The sequence below is a fragment of the Crotalus tigris genome, unplaced genomic scaffold, assembly GCF_016545835.1.
Source record: "Crotalus tigris isolate CLP2741 ecotype Arizona unplaced genomic scaffold, ASM1654583v1 scf7180000017666.379230911805:20528666, whole genome shotgun sequence".
NCBI lineage: Eukaryota > Metazoa > Chordata > Lepidosauria > Squamata > Viperidae > Crotalus > Crotalus tigris.
The window spans coordinates 9626247-9643002 of record NW_024096552.1 but is presented as its reverse complement, the minus strand read 5'-3'; the positions used below and the strand labels follow the sequence as shown (position 1 = coordinate 9643002).

The 16756-nt window shown below is 36.7% G+C and overlaps 1 long non-coding RNA gene across 3 annotated transcripts in view; it reads left to right on the top strand.

The window, feature by feature from the left end:
* LOC120305215 overlaps positions 1–16756 on the top strand; it is a 147780-nt gene that overhangs the window by 13454 nt on the left and 117570 nt on the right. For all 3 annotated transcript variants that reach the window (XR_005555963.1, XR_005555962.1, XR_005555961.1), the window contains exon 2: positions 7437–7499. This is a non-coding gene — a long non-coding RNA (uncharacterized LOC120305215). The remainder of the gene's footprint in view (positions 1–7436; positions 7500–16756) is intronic.

The following is a 16756-nucleotide window of genomic DNA, read 5'->3' as shown; positions in this document are numbered from 1 at the left end:
ACTGTTGCATACCTGAGCATCTGATCTAAGATCTAAGAGTATATCTAGGTGATTCAGTTCTTTTGTGGTGAACAAGTTGTTAAATTTTGGTGAAAAGATAGGAAATGAAAAAAGCCACATCACTCTCTCTCCCCCCTCCCTCCCTCTCACTCCATCTGTCTGACACAAACATACCTCCTGAAGTTATCAGGGTGAGACTACTTAATTGGTTTGTTATTACTCTGCCCTACTATGCAAAGAATCCTTGGTAGATTGAATGCCCCAGCAAGCTCCAAGGCCTCAGACCCAATTCAATCCCATTGATTCTGTCCTTTTGTGATGTCTTTTCAACTTACTCCAATTTTCTCCACATTCTACTTTGATGAATCTGCTCTACTATCTGGGACTATGCTAAAATGTTCACAGAGCTGTAACTTATGTAAAATGCTACAGCTTGGATGCTAACTGGTGCTGCTTTTGAAAATCTGCATTGTTGCCAATTTCTTTCCAGGCAAAATTTTGTGGAAATTGCTATATGCAGCAGAATGTGTGGGAAGAGAGAGAAATTAAAATAACACAACAATTTACAAAAGGGTTTCTGGAGACTGGTGCTTATCTTGAATAGGAAATTGCATTTAGACAGAAAGCCTACAAAATCTGATATAGCTGAATTCTAACTTAAAGAATAAAAAGGTCACATGATGCTGGCACAGTGACTGTTCCATTAATAGAGAAGATGGGGAAAAGTGTGAGGAGAAGAAGCAGGATCTCTGGTCATTTTCCCATAAATAACCTTAAGTAATGGGCCAAAATAACAGTTATGAAAACAGGCTTTATATTCCTTCAACACTATTGTGATCCTATGAAAACACTATAAGACATTAATGGAAAAATATTTTTATAGACTTATTATTCTTAGTGAACAATAGTGGGAAAAGACAGCTAGAGCTATATACAGAAATTCTAACTCTAAACTGCCATCTAGTGATCATCTAGATTTTTGCAGCTCAGATTTGGTAGCCCTATTGCAAGAAGGCCATGTATAGCTTCCAACCAATTTTGAAGCTCTAAATAATTTAGTCCTCACTGGGGATAATCTCTTTTGGTTATACATCTGTTGGGACTTGAAGATCTTCAGGCAAGACTGTCAGAGGTCTGTTTATCAGGCACATGGGAGTGGAACTTATTTTGAATTACTCCGAGGTCTTAAGAGTTGAATTTGGTTCTTATTCTCTCAGCCTTTGGAAACCTATAAAGACACATCTGTTTCTTGACTAATGTTTGTATTTATTTATTATAAAGTTAAGCTTTGATTTTCCTATGAATGCTATTGTAAGTAATAAGCTGTCTTTAAATATCCTTTTTGAACAGAAAGGAAGCATATTACTCAAGCACTGTATATATTGTAATATACAGTAACACAATAACAATAGCACTTAAACTTATATACCACTTCATAGTGCTTTACAGCACTCCCTAAGCAGTTTACAGAGTCAGCATATTGTCCCCAACAATTTGGGTCCTCATTTTACTGACCTCATGTGGATAGAAGGCAGATTCAACCTTCAACCAATCAGGATCGAACTCCTGGCTGTGGGCAGAGTCAGCTTGCAATGCTGCATTTTAACCACTGTGCCATCACAGCTCTTTTTATTGTCTTTTACAAACAAAAAAGTTTGTAAAAGTTTCACAAACTTTCCACCTTTAAGGGAAGGACTTTCCTCATTTAGTTTTCAATAAGACATTTCGGAAAAATATTGGTTGGTTGTAGGTTTGGGCCTGTATTTTAAATAAAGTATGTAAGCCTTACACTGAAATGAATGAGGATAAATCTGCAGGAATAATTTTGCACATTGCAAACTAGTAAGAAGTAGCTAAAAATGACCTAATAGATTGATTTTATTTCTATTCCACAAGATTACTTACTTTATAATGTTTTAAATGAAGGGTCCCTTGTAGTTCTGCATGAATATAGAATTTATATATTTTTACAGTGATTAAATGTAATTCAGTAAACATATGTTAAGTTTCTAATTTAATTGTGGGACAGCTGCTTTTATAGTATTATTGGCTGAACCTTTAATTTAGCCCTTGAGAGGGAGCCCTTGTTCATACCATAAATTCCTTCTTAAATTGACTTAGAGAAAGCCTATAATAAACATACCATGCTTTTTAAAATAAATTAAATTACAGGAGGTTTGTAATGTCTTTACCATTAAAAACCAACTTTTTTGAATTAAAATAAGCATACACAAGGATATCATTTAATCAAATTAACCCATTTCATTTAGAGGAAATCCTACTGCTTCTGGATGAGGATTCAAAATACATATATGTTGATATATGTTTTCTAAAGGCAGAATAAATATTAGAGGCCTTTACAGAGTGTGAATTCAATTGGAACAGTTCCTTTATAATAGTATGCACTCAAATCAGAACAAATGTGTTTGGATCTTTTGGTCCATGCACAGAGCAAATCAGGGATGTTTTGTTCTGGATAGGAACTCAAATATTGGGAAAAAGTGATGTGAGGGATATAAGGGTAAGATAAAGCCAAGAATATTGGCAGCCAATGGGGCAAGGAGGAGAAGGAAGGCTTGGGGTCAGTGGGATATGCTGTAATGGGAGATGCTGAGGAGAGAAAAGTACAATGACTTGCCTTTTTTTGTGAAATTACTTAAATATCCATCAAATGTAATGGTGTTGGTGATCACATTTAAAGCCCTTCATGGCATGGGTCCAGGTTACTTGAGAGACCATCTCACCTCATTGAGTTTGGCCTATCCCACTTGTACTGGCAGAGGAAGCATGCTGCGGGTCCCATCAGCCCAATTATTTCACCTGGTGGGGTCCAGGAGGTGGGGCTTCTCTGCTGTTGCTTCTGCCCTCTGGAACATCTTGTCCCTGATATGAGATTGGCTTCAACCTTCCTATCCTTTCATAAAGGCCTCAAGACCTGGCTCTGCCAGTTGGCCTGTGGCTCCAATGGGGGAACAGCACAGTGAAGGTGGTAGATTGAGTAACAACAAATCCCACCTCCCTGCATTCTGACCCCCCCCACCTCCCCACAGGTTCTTAGATTTTAATCTTGGGTTTTAATTTGTTTATGTTTTAATGCAGATACATTTTTATGACTGTAAGCCACCCAGAGTTACCTTATGGTAAGATGTGCGACCAATAAATTTTTATAAATGAAGAATTAAAATTGACTTCCGGTTTGCATTGTGGCGGAATGGGATGCGGGAAGCAGGGCTCTGCCTTCCATGCCCTGCTGGGGGCCCTAAAAAGGGCCTAAAATCTCCCTGAAGAGGCGATGAAGAGAAGGGGTGTCTTGTTGATCACAGAGAGACAGCGGTCTTTCCATTCAATCCAAGAAAAGCCTTCAAAATTGGCAGGGGAAAAACCTGCTACATTCCTGTAGTTGGTCATTAGCTGCTGACAACTAAAGAAAACAAGAGCACCAATTGTAAACAGCATGTTTGGAACTGGGTGAGAATATTGATCCTTTCTTTACTATTTACAACTGAATTTCCTGGGAAAGGCTCCCAAGAAGCTAAAAACTTCTGAATGTAAAAGGAAGCAGTGTTTTAATTTTATGGGGGACAGAAACATACAATACTGAAGTGGAAGTAACATAAAGCTACAGTTTTGATAAATTTGAGCATTGAGATAACTATTAAGATTTTATCTTTGAAAAAAAACATTGAGGTGAAATGTAAGAAATCAATCCTTTATTTTAAGAGTGGAAAATGACATCTAGTGGTGGATTTGTATATAGCACTATAATTTGCTTCCTGGCTGCTTGGTGACTTCTAGCTTGGGAGAACAGCTGGCAATAAAGGGAAATATTTTGGCATACTTATCACCCTAACCTTCTTGGATTTTAAATATCTACTGAGCTTGGACTTTTAACCTCAAGAGCTAGTGGGAGAGAAAGAAAAATTTGACCTTGGACTACGTCTGGCTGGGAGAGACCTTTGAGCTGTTTTCAGAGAGGTTGAACATTTTGAACACTTTGAACATTGTGGATTACAACCTTGCCTGATTGACCATTTTTGGATACTTGAGATAAAGGACTATTATAAAATATTGTTTGGAGGACTGAACCTATACTCTGGAATCTATTGGATTATAAAGGATACATATAAAGATCAGAAAATGAAAGGAAACTTTGATCTACTCTTACTGAGACTGGTGATACTAGAGCAGGCATGTCAAACTTGCGACATCATGTGATGTTGCATGATGTATCACGACTTTTTCCCCGTTGCCAGTAATGGGGTAGGTGCGGTTTCAGCATGACACATCCGGCCTCTGGGCTGGCAGTTTAACATGCCTTTATTAGGGGATCTCCAGGAATGATGCCTCAAAAAAAAAAAAAAAAAACCAGAAGGAAATATATTCTATACTACAAGTAATTCACCAAACAATTGTTGCATGCAAAGAGAAAATAAAAAGGAATCATAATGAGACTAAAAACAATTTAGACAATATAAATGGGCAAATCTCTAAATTAAATCTACAGCTAAAAAGTTCCCAGATAATGACTACAAAGTATGAACAAATAAACCAGAAATCAGAAGACGAAACAAAGGAAATGGATTTAGAAATGGAAGAGGAAAAAGAAGGGAAATATAAATGACTATATACAAACAAAATACTGCAAGACTTAGCTATAACAATGAAAATGCAAAAGACCCTTTACCCCTTAGGTCTGCAAAATACATCTGATGGCAAGGAAGAAGATTTTAAAAAATGGAATACAGATCTGTTAGGGCAGTGGTTCTCAACCTGTGGGTCGGGACCCCATTTGGGGTCAAATGACCATTTCATGGGGGTCGCCAAACAAAGCAGTCTGCCATTTTTCCCCCTTTTCCTTAGCTGTGCTACTTCCTTTTATTCTATTGGCTTTTGAAAGCCAATAGAATAGACTCTCTTGAATAGAGTCTAATTCTATTGGCTTTCAAAAGCCAATAGGAATTGTCCAGGCTGTCTCTGCCCTGCTGAGCCCGCCAAAAGTCCCATTCTGCAAATGGTGCTGCACCAGTTGAGTAGTCCTCGACTTACGACCGGTTGGGGGTCGCGGCATTAAAAAGAACCACTGTGTTAGGGGAATTGTCACAACTTGGGAGACAGGGAATGAAAAGAGAAATTGAGGGAGAAAGAAACTGGGGGTTGTTTAAGGAATATAAATGGGCAGAATTCCCTAAAAAAAATACCCTACCTAAATTGTCTTCCTTATGCCAAGCAATTTTCACAAAAATAGAAAGCAAATTCCTGGGCGATCTAATTTCCCTGTCATGGAAAGCTACTTGGCAAAGAAAGAAAGTGAGAGTCAGACTTAAAAAAATAGAAGATTTGATCTTCTAGAGCAGGGGTGTCAAACTGCTGGTCCACGGGCCAGGTGCATCATGCCAAAAGTGTGCCTGCCCCAGCTCCAGCAATGGGGAAAAAGTTGTGATATGTCGCAACACATCACGTGACATGGTGAGTTTGACACGCCTGTTCTAGAGGGGGCATTATATGTTTAAATATCTGTTTGAATAAGATTAAAAGAATGGATGATCCTTAGACATAATTAGACTTTTATAATGAAAGATATGATTTAGAACTAAAATAACATTTTTATTTTTTTTCTTTTGATATGGGAAATATGAAAATAAGAGGATTGATATGAATAAAACTTTTAGCTATATAAATGTAGTTAATATTGAGAAAATTATAACTGACAAAGATATTTCAAATACTGATGGGAAATCAAACCTTAACAAGAGCATGAAAAACTGGATATTGATTTATGAACTGACATTGATTTATGAATTGATATTATTGTTATTTGTATGATATTAGTAAAATATGATGAAGTTGCTTATATCTAACTGTGTATACATTAACAGTATCAAAAATTGTAACTGCGTAATGAGGGGGAAATGGATAAAATATGGGGAAGAAAGGAGGATCAGGGAAAAAATATTGAATTGTGTAGCATTGAACAGATTTATATTGAAGAAGTTAATGTTAAATATCTGAAACCAGACATGTTGTTCACTAAGCACTAAAGATTGTAATTCTTAAAGATTAATAAAACTTTTATAAAAAAATATTGGTTCATCTGAAATCCAAAATTTCAAAAATGTCTAAATTTTTTTTTTGCCGAATGGTGGCTAGTATTTGAGATATTTGCATTAAAAGCATGAACATTTTGTCTTACAGCCAGAAAATGTGATCACAGACTGCTTTCTTTGTTGGCAGTCACACCTCCTCCTAATCACCAATTTGGGATTCAGTTTACAATTTTGAGTATTAATCCATTGAACTATAATAAAGGACATAACATTTTCTGTTACTAGGACTAAGAACAAATCCATATTAATTTATATTGTCAGCTCTTGTATATCTTCCCTTCCTTTCAAAATGAAAAGGGTTTTATTTTTATTGGAATTAATTTATTTGTCCAAAGTTATTTGTTGTAGTATATTAATTGTATACATTTGTTTATGTTATATATAAACAGGTTTATTTCTGGAGCAACATTTTATGATTAATTATTTGAATGAGCTGCAAGAAAAAGATGGGAGCACTTGGTTATATATGAGTTTTTTTTCATAATTTATGATACTAGCTTCACCTTCTTTCAGATGTGTATTATTTTGTTTTATTTCTAACACAATACTTTCAAATCCACTTTCTGCATTTTTGGATTAAAATGTTCCTTTGCTGTCAGAGCAGCTAATGCTTGTTTGAAGATTAGCACTATCTGCACGAGTCTTTTACAGTTTCCTCAGTCATGTATATTTATAAATAAGCAGACATCACACAATATCTTTTTCTCCCATAACCTACGTTGGCATCATAAAACAACCTGCCACTAAGGGAAAGAGTTGTGGTAGAGAATTCTATACTTTGCTTTGTTCTCTCATTATTTTTTTTCCTATGAAGGATTATAGATCTTCTGCATCCCAACCATTAAAAGCTGGCTGTTCTTTTTCCATATCTTCACTTGCCTTAAATTAGCATGAACTATTGTGCTTTCTGAAAAAAAAACGTACTTGAGCCACTATGGGTCATTGATCTATCTTGTTGATCTTCAGGATTCTTTAACTGATGGGGCTTTTGTTTTCTGAAAATCACACTACATTGCCTGATGTATTTGGAATTAGTGAGATTAAAGGGAATATCAACTTAATTGAATACCACATTAAGAGAGATGGAATCCATTAGGATCGCTGGCACCACAAATAGGCTATGTCAATAATACAGATGGTTATCTGATTTTCTAGGATATTTTAGTTGAATTATAATTTAATTGCCTTATTTGCAGTGGACAAAATTCAGTTAGGTCGTACAAATGGGTGAGCTGAAGATTGTGAACTTTCTAAAGAGGTCACATTTTGCTGAAAAAGCAATCTTTCTAATTCTGAAATATTTTTTTCAAATTAATTTTTTTTCTGTTTCAGAAAACCTTTAAAATCTAGTATGAGAATACAGAAAAAACATGGTTCCCAGATCTGGTTATGCTGGTAAGAATTATTATTATATGTTTGTATGTACTTATTTTCCTGTCAATATACTCACTATCAGAAACACATTTGGGATATGAAAGTAAATACATTATTGCAGTGTTTCTTCTTTCTTCCTATTGGCACCTGTGTTCCATTCACACAGAATAACATTTTTGTCCTAAAGAAGGCTGATTCTACTTTTCTCCTAATATTTGTGATATGGCACTTGCAGTAGATAAGATGGTAAATATGTGATAGCTCACAATAGAGATATTTGCATGCAGATGTGCAAGTTACCCCAACATTAACAACAAAGGCAAAACTGACTCCAAGACTTCCTGTTTCACATCTATCCTTTGACTCAGGGATGGGCTATAGTGGGAAACAATATATGTGGTAAGGCCACACTTGGAATACTGCATCCAGTCTTGGTCACCACAATGTAAAAAAGATGTTGAGACTCTAGAAAAAGTACAGAGAAGAGCAACAAAGATGATTAGAGGACTGGAGGCTAAAACATATAAGGAACAGTTGCTGGAATTGGGTATGTCTAGTTTAATGAAGAGAACAATGAGGGGTGACATGATAGCTGTGTTCCAATATCTTAAAGAAGAAGGAGTCAAGCTATTCTCCAAAGCACCTGAAGGACAAGAAGCAACAGATGAAAACTAACCAAAGAGAGAAGCAACTTAGAACTAAGGAGAAATTTCCTGACAGAACACTGAATCAGTGGAACAACCTGCCTCCAGAAGCTGTGAATGCTCCAACACTGGAAGTTTTTAAGAAGAGCCTGGACAGCCATTTGTCTGAAATGGTATAGGGTTTCCTGCCTGAGCAGGGGGTTGGACTAGATGACCTCCAAGGTCCTTTCCATCATCAATCATCATCATCGTCATCATCATCATCATCATCTTTATTATTATATCATAGGTTAATATCTATGGAAATTCTCAGTCACCCAGGTCAAACCCATCAAGACAAGGTTCAGCAGGCCATCTGCATTTAAAAGACAAAATCTTACTCTTTTAAAGACAGCAAACTCCACATTTTGGAGAGAGAGGACCGCTGGTTTGAAAGAGGCGTCAAAAAGGCCATCTATGTCAAAATTGAATAGCCTTCTCCCAATAGAGGGGGAGGAATACAATATCATCTATCTCCAGTCTACAACACAGTCCTTTCAGCAGTTCCAAGAAGGCTCCACACTCATTTGCATCATTCAGGTGACCTTGAGGACACAGACAAACCCCCAAGCGGCCTCAACAACTCTTTAAAAGACCATTTGTTTGCAAGGAGCATAAATCCTTCCATTCTCCACCATCCAGTCAGAGCTGAAGAAGCTTCTTGGATGAGAAGTAAAACGTCTTCAAAGAAAGTCCAGTTGTCTCTTGAAACAGCACCTTTGGAATATATCATTGGTTCTTCAGATTGGTTCAGAAGAGCTGATACTTTGCATCTGTTTTTCTTATTAAGAAGCCAGGCATTGCTCCACAGCATTCTAGCAGAGGTGTGACAGAAAAGCAGGGTCAGCAGTTGACTGCTCTCGGGCCTAGGGTTAGGTGTCTCTTGTTTGATCCTAGGAAGGTTTGCACAACTTTTCTACTATGGTCCCCCGATATAAGTTAATAATATAATCTCCTTGCTCCCTGATATATTCTCACATCCTGCTTAGCCATGATGTGCTTCTCTAGAATTTACTATATAAATTGATTGAGTATGTGTATAGTACCTACATCTCTCTATCGGTCTCCAAAGAAAGGTCCATCTGATGTATACTAATGGTGCTTATAGATGTGGACAAGCAAACGTATGATGGCATACACTTGAAAACATAATTCTGTTCCGATTTCTCCATGTTCATAATATAAAAGAGGTGTAGGGTATGATTCCTTTGGAACATGTAAGCATTGAGAAAACCAAGAGAATGTTCTTCCTTTCCATTACCAGCAAGAGCTCCTTTCTTGAGTTGCTCTGGATAGATAAGCTCGTCTTGGTGAAAAACAGACAAATCAGACAAATTAATCTGACTGAAAATAGTGTAGTGTTGTTATTTTTATATTCTAATCTACATCTTCATTTTGTTCCCTCAGGCTCAAAACTGGATCATCCCAGTTGACCAGATTGTTGTCTCTGAAACAACACATTTAGCAGTGTAGTTTGTCTCCTGATAATTTCACAGGCTTAAAACAAATTTTCTGTGCTAAGACATTTGTTGCTGACCCTGAATGTTAATATATGGCATTCAGTAGAAGACACATTTTTCCCCATTTCTCTGAAATTCTCTTTGGACCATCACTACATAGTAAAAGTTTCCCATAGTGGTTCTGAAAATTTAATTAGAATGCTGGCTTCATTCCTTTGTATCCCTCTGCTTTAATATCTCTATTAGCTCAGTTAGTGAAACATGACCAGACCCTCTCAGCCATAGGTTGCCCATTCTTAATCAAGGCACGCTCTTATCTTTAGTGTTCCCAACTGATACCTAAAAGTAGTATATGAGCTTTTCCATGAAATTGAACTTAAACTAACTGGCTTATAACCTGCTGTAGATCCTTTTGGACGTCTGTTAATGATAATCTTAAACCAACCCAATTTCCAATCTGTAGGCTTTCCTCTCAAAATTTAATTCTTTGTGTGCTAGCAAATCTCTTTTCATTGCTTCTACCTGCTGGCTGCTGCTTTTTTTTTTTTCTCCAGCAGAATCTTAGGCTTTGTTCATATTATCAAGTGAAAAACAACATTTTCACTGCAAAGGAAATAATGTCACATTATTTTTTTCCCAAGCTACTCCATGCAGGGGAGCAAAACATTGTATAAGAGTTGGAAACCAATTAATCTCTTTGCTTCTTTCATCTATATATAGCTATAGCACTGCCTTCAAGTTGGCCAGAAGTGAAAGGTATTCCTGATGTACTAGCTAATCTCAATGTGCTTGGCAAGCTACTTCCATAAATGGCTGTTCTTCATTCTGTACCCATCATAATGTGTCATAGAAAAGTGATCCTCATTAGGTTTCTGTCAGTCTAGACTAATGTACTCACTGTTGGATCTGACAGCCTTTATAATCATGTCAATTTTGTCCCTAAAACCATTACCTTATTTTTTATAAAAAATGAGTCCGACAGGCATTTACAGTATATATCACAGAAGAAACTGTGCAGATGGCAAATTAACATTCATTATATTTTTCTATTGACATTCTATTTACTATATATCTGTAGTAAATGTTGTACCATCTTGTTAAGTGTGCAGCTTCAGAAATTTATTAAGAATTTTTTTAATAAAGATTTTTTATTCTGTCCCTTAACCTTTTCCCATCCTTCTACCTGTTAACCTACTTCATAGCACCAAATCTTAAATCTTGCAGATGTTCTTTTAAAAAAAAGGAAAAGGAAAAGGGAGAGTAGCAACTTCTGATGGCTTGTGTTGCCTAAATACAATGGGGCAAAAAAGTATTTAGTCAGCCACCAATTGTGCAAGTTCTCCCACTTAAAAAGATGAGAGAGGCCTGTAATTGTTATCATAGGTAGAACTCAACTATGAGAGACAAAATGAGAAAACAAATCCAGACAATCACATTGTCTGATTTGGAAAGAATTTATTTACAAATTATGGTGAAAAATAAGTACGTGGTCAATATCAAAAGTTCATCTCAATACTTTGTTATATATCCTTTGTTGGCAATGACAGAGGTCAAACGTTTTCTGTAAGTCTTCACAAGGTTGGCACATACTGTTGCTGGTATGTTGGCCCATTCCTCCATGCAGATCTCCTCTAGAGCAGTGATATTTTGGGGCTGTCACTGGGCAACACGGACTTTCAACTCCCTCCAAAGGTTTTCTATGGGGTTGAGATCTGGAAACTGGCTAGGCCACTCCAGGACCTTGAAATGCTTCTTAGGAAGCCACTCCTTCATTGCCTGGGCGGTGTGTTTGGGATCATTGTCATGCTGAAAGACCCAGCCACATTTCATCTTCAATGCCCTTGCTGATGGAAGGAGGTTTGCACTCAAAATCTCACGATACGTGGCCCCATTCATTCTTTCCTGTACACGGATCAGTCGTCCTGGTCCCTTTGCAGAGAAACAGCCCCAAAGCATGATGTTGCCACCCCATGCTTCACAGTAGGTATGGTGTTCTTTGGATGCAATTCAGCATTCTCTCTCCTCCAAACATGACGAGTTGTGTTTCTACCAAACAGTTCTACTTTGGTTTCATCTGACCATATGACATTCTCCCAATCCTCTTCTGGATCATCCAAATGCTCTCTAGCAAACTTCAGACGGGCCCGGACATGTACTGGCTTAAGCAGGGGGACACGTCTAGCACTGCAGGATCTGAGTCCCTGGCGGCGTAGTGTGTTACTGATGGTTGCCTTTGTTACGTTGGTCCCAGCTCTCTGCAGGTCATTCACTAGGTCCCCCCGTGTGGTTCTGGGATTTTTGCTCACTGTTCTTGTGATCATGTTGACCCCACGGGGTGAGATCTTGCGTGGAGCCCCAGATTGAGGGAGATTAACAGTGGTCTTGTATGTCTTCCATTTTCTAATTATTGTTCCCACAGTTGATTTCTTCACACCAAGCTGCTTGCCTATTGCAGATTCAGTCTTCCCATCCTGGTGCAGGTCTACAATTTTGTTTCTGGAGTCCTTCGACAGCTCTTTGGTCTTCACCATAGTGGAGTTGGAGTGTGACTGTTTGAGGTTGTGAACAGGTGTCTTTTATACTGATAACAAGTTCAAACAGGTGCCATTAATACAGGTAATGAGTGGAGGACAGAGTAGCCTCTTAAAGAAGAAGTTACAGGTCTGTGAGAGCCAGAAATCTTGCTTGTTTGTAGGTGACCACATACTTATTTTCCACCATAATTTGCAAATAAATTCTTTCCAGATCAGACAATGTGATTGTCTGGATTTGTTTTCTCATTTTGTCTCTCATAGTTGAGGTCTACCTATGATAACAATTACAGGCCTCTCTCATCTTTTTAAGTGGGAGAACATGCACAATTGGTGGCTGACTAAATACTTTTTTGCCCCACTGTATACTGCTATCTCGCTCTTTAATGCCTTTGTTTTTCCCATATAGATTTTATTAAATCGACACTTCATAATTATGGGTAACATAGGAGCTTAGCACAGTATTTTAGTATTTTCTTTCCATCCACTTTTATGAACTAATGCAATTAGAAGTGCATTCACAACGGTCTGAATGCTTATGTGAGAAATGGTGATGTAAATGAAGACATCATTAAGTTAATGCTTCTGAAAGCGAAAAGGAATTCTGTACACCCTGGAAAAGACTTTTATGTTCCCTTATGGTTCTACATAGTATAAAAACTATAAATGTGTGGTCATAGGTTACAGGCTGACATTTGCCTCAAATGAAGCTCTTTATTTTTATTTCTACTTTTATTCATGTCTCTGTGTGTCTAAAGCTGGCATCAATTTTCAGATTCATTTTCCAACTGAGGTTGTGCAGAAAAGAAAACTTAGGAGCATTCTTCTCTTCTTCCAGGCAGGTATATTAGTTTTTTCCTTCCCTAAGTAAATACTATTTTTTATCCAACTAAAAATCCTAAATATATAGTAATTTGCTATCTAGCATGTGTACTTGTGTGACAGAGAAAGAGAGAGAGAGCAGGAGAGAGAACAGTGTGAAGGTAATTTCTCTTTTATAGTTGAAAAGGAATAAGCAATTTACTGACTGTACTTCTGCCATTAACATCCTAGAGATGGATTACAAGAAAACAAATTTATTCCAGATTTCTTTTTTAAAAAAAACTTGCTTCACTTTTTAGTTTTTAAAATACATTGCCTTTCTCTGAGATAGTAATAAAAATATCCACTTCAGTGGGATTCCATCTCAGATTACTAATATTCAGAATGTGTTCCAGATATTCTGGAATTATTCACTCCCATTCCCAGAAGAATTCTAGAATGATGCAACAATTAAATGAAAAAGTACTCTGTCCCTCCCAAGATAAACAAAACTAGGTCAAAAATCCAAATAATGGTGAATCAGTTCTAATAATGTTATTATTTATTTTTGAACTTACATCTTATCTTTCTTTTTTAAGACCTCAGAGAAATATCTTCCTTTATTTTATTCTCAAAACATCAATCCCATGAAATAAATTGAGCTAAGAAAGAGAAAAATTGCCCCATGTGATGCTAAGGAGATCCCTGGAGGCTGTGAGGTCTGCATGGGGAAGAACAGACCTTAGCATAACCCAAGCAAGAAAGAGTTTCTCTGGGTTTTAGGGCCTCTTGGACACAAGGATTTTCCATCTTTATCCCTAGCTGGGGTTGTTCTACTCCAGATAGGCTTTGTGTACAATCTGAGGATCTCCCTGAATTTGCAGCTCCTGTTCGAGTAGCAAGTTGCAAGTTGTGACCAGGAGAGTTTTTGCACAACTTTGGGCTGTGTGTCAGTTCCACCCCTCCTGGACTGCACTGACCATTCACTCCTACTTTGGTCATGTTGATTATTGCAATGCACTTTATACATGGGGCTACAATTGAAGAAAATCCAGAAGCTAACATTGATCCAAAATGCGGCAGGAAATATTTATGGGACTCACTCATGTTAAACTTTTGCTTTGTGAGCTGCACTGGCTCCCACTAGATTTCTGGGTGCAGTGGAAATTGCTGATTGTCACCTATGTAGTCTTTCATGACATGGGATTGGGCTATTTGAGGGATTGCTTTTTTTCAATTGTCTCTACCAACCTTATCAAGTCTGGCAGGAGGGACATATATCATTTATTAAAGAATTTCGTCTACTAGGATCCGGGAAGCTGGCTTTATTTTATAATTGTGTCTGTCCTTTGGAATACCATTTCCCCTAAGTTTAGATTGTTCCTGACTCTGCTCATCTCTTAAGAAGCCTCTTAAGACTTGGCTTAGGATTGTGAACTTTGGTGGGTCTGTGAGGTTCCGTTCATTTATTGTCGATGGTTATTCTCCGCTGCCATTCTGTTTTAGTCTTATTGTGTATTTATTTTCTGTATTGTTATATTGGTGTTAAAACAGAATTGCTTGTGCAAGATGTGCAACCATATGAATTGAATCGAATGAGTAAATAAGCAAGTCACCCAGAAGTTCATGGTTGAGTGAAGACTTGAATCCAAGCCTTCTTGATTGACACACAGTTCCTTAACCATGAGCTGTGTTGCCTTTGTTCATTTGAAGAAACGTTTTAAATAAACATTCAAAATAAAAAAGTGAACCCAAGTATTTTTCCTCTTGCTCTTTGCTATGGTTCCGCTACTTGTTCAATGAACCTAGTACAAATGAAAATATTACTGTTGTTTTGCTTATGGCCAATAGCCTGATCTTGTATTTGGAAAGTTGGGACCATAGAATCCAAAGGAAGGATGAATCTTCCCATGAACAAGATTAAATTTAGTAGCCTAAGAGTCTCAAAGATGCCAGGAAAAGCATGGAAAAAGAAACTGAGCAATTAAGAGAAGATTTCTCTCAAAAGATGCTATCCTCTAAAAGTGTCAAAGAAACTGAAACAGGCATTTAAAATATATTGTTCAGTGGTTAGTATGTCAGACTAGAAACAGGCAGACTAAACATTCATTCATTCATTCATTCATTCATTCATTCATTCAGCCATTCAGTCATTTATTTATTTAATCAATTTATACAGCCACTCTTATTTCAAATGCATGGATATGAAATCCACACAATTCTCTTTGATTCATTCAGTCATTTCTTCTTAACCTTACCTACTTTTACAAGGATTATTATGACAAAGAAATGTATAACAGAATAACAGTTTGAAAGGACCTTGGAAGTCTTCTAGTCCAACCCCCTGCTCAGGCTGGAAATCCTATACTGGTTGTCCAGTCTCTTCTTACAACCTTCCAGTGTTGGAGCATCTACAACTTTTGAAGGCAAGTTGTTCCACTGATTAATTGTCCTGTCAGAAAATTTCTCCTTAGTTTTAGGTTGCTTCTCTCCTTCATTAGTTTCCATCCATTGCTTCTTGTCCTGCCTTCAGGTGCTTTGGAGAATAGCTTGACTCCCTCTTCTTTGTGGCAAAGTTTAGTTTCCAATTTCTCTTCTCTAACTTAGGATAGACAAAACAAATTGGTTCACATGAAAACCTGTTTATTTTATTTAATTATTTAAAAACCTTTTTTTGTAGAAAGTTTCCTGGATGTTGCCAAAGAGTCTCTCTTTGTGGGAGAAGGGCAGTTCTGTAGCAACCCAGCAGAGCAAGGTTAAAAGAGTTTTTTTTGTCCTCTGATGTACTTATTTATTCCATGCAGGAGATTTAAATAAGAGTAAACATATAATATTTTCTGACTTAGTCACAATTCTTTCAGCTTTTTCTATGTTGTATATAGATTGTTGGTTTGTAAATAATTATCCAGACTAGGAAAACTTCTTTATAATTCTCTGAAAGCACCATGTTCCCAAATGTAGTGATTGTCAGATAACAACCATAATTAATGCAACTATTTGAAACTTGTTTATATTTCATTATATAAATTTGAATATATAAATTCATTCCTGAAATTGGCAATAATATAATAACACATATAAAGTTTTTGACTTACTCTTAAAATCTATTGAGCTAATTTTATTTTTCCTTCTCCCCTCTCAGAAATAGGTAGTTTATTGGCATACCTAGTCTGTTGAGGGTAATTTGATTAGAGTATAATGGATTTGACAAGGCTATTTTTCTTTGCAAGAGAAAAGACTGAGATTTTCTCCTATTCTGAAACTACAGTTTTTCACCATACATAATTTCAATGACAGTTTGATTAAATGACTTTAAGTGGCATTAAGCACTAACTTCCAAGGAAGTTGTAGCCCATAAATGGAAAAACAGTAGGGTAAATTATTAATACTAATGCTGTGTGATATTTGATTCCAAGAGACATTTGAAAATTTTAAAAAGCACCTTTCATCCATTTAAGAAAATATCAAAAGGGGATGGGAATGCCAAATGAGAATTATTAAATAGGCTAGATCATTGTGGGGCATTGTGAAACATGCAAGTTGAATACATTTATATAATATATAAATACAAGTATTCACACACAGAGAGAGAAACTATTGGCAATCATTTAAATGTTCTCCTTCTGGTAACATTTTAGAGAATGCACTGAATTGACTTAGCTATCTTTCTGGTGGGTTGACATCATTTCATGTTTATAAACCATTCCCTGTTAAAAAATGGTATTTTTTGTAAGTAATACTCAGACAGATAAAAACTCAAAAGATGGTTAGAAAGAAATGGTGCAGACTAGGTGAAAATGGTA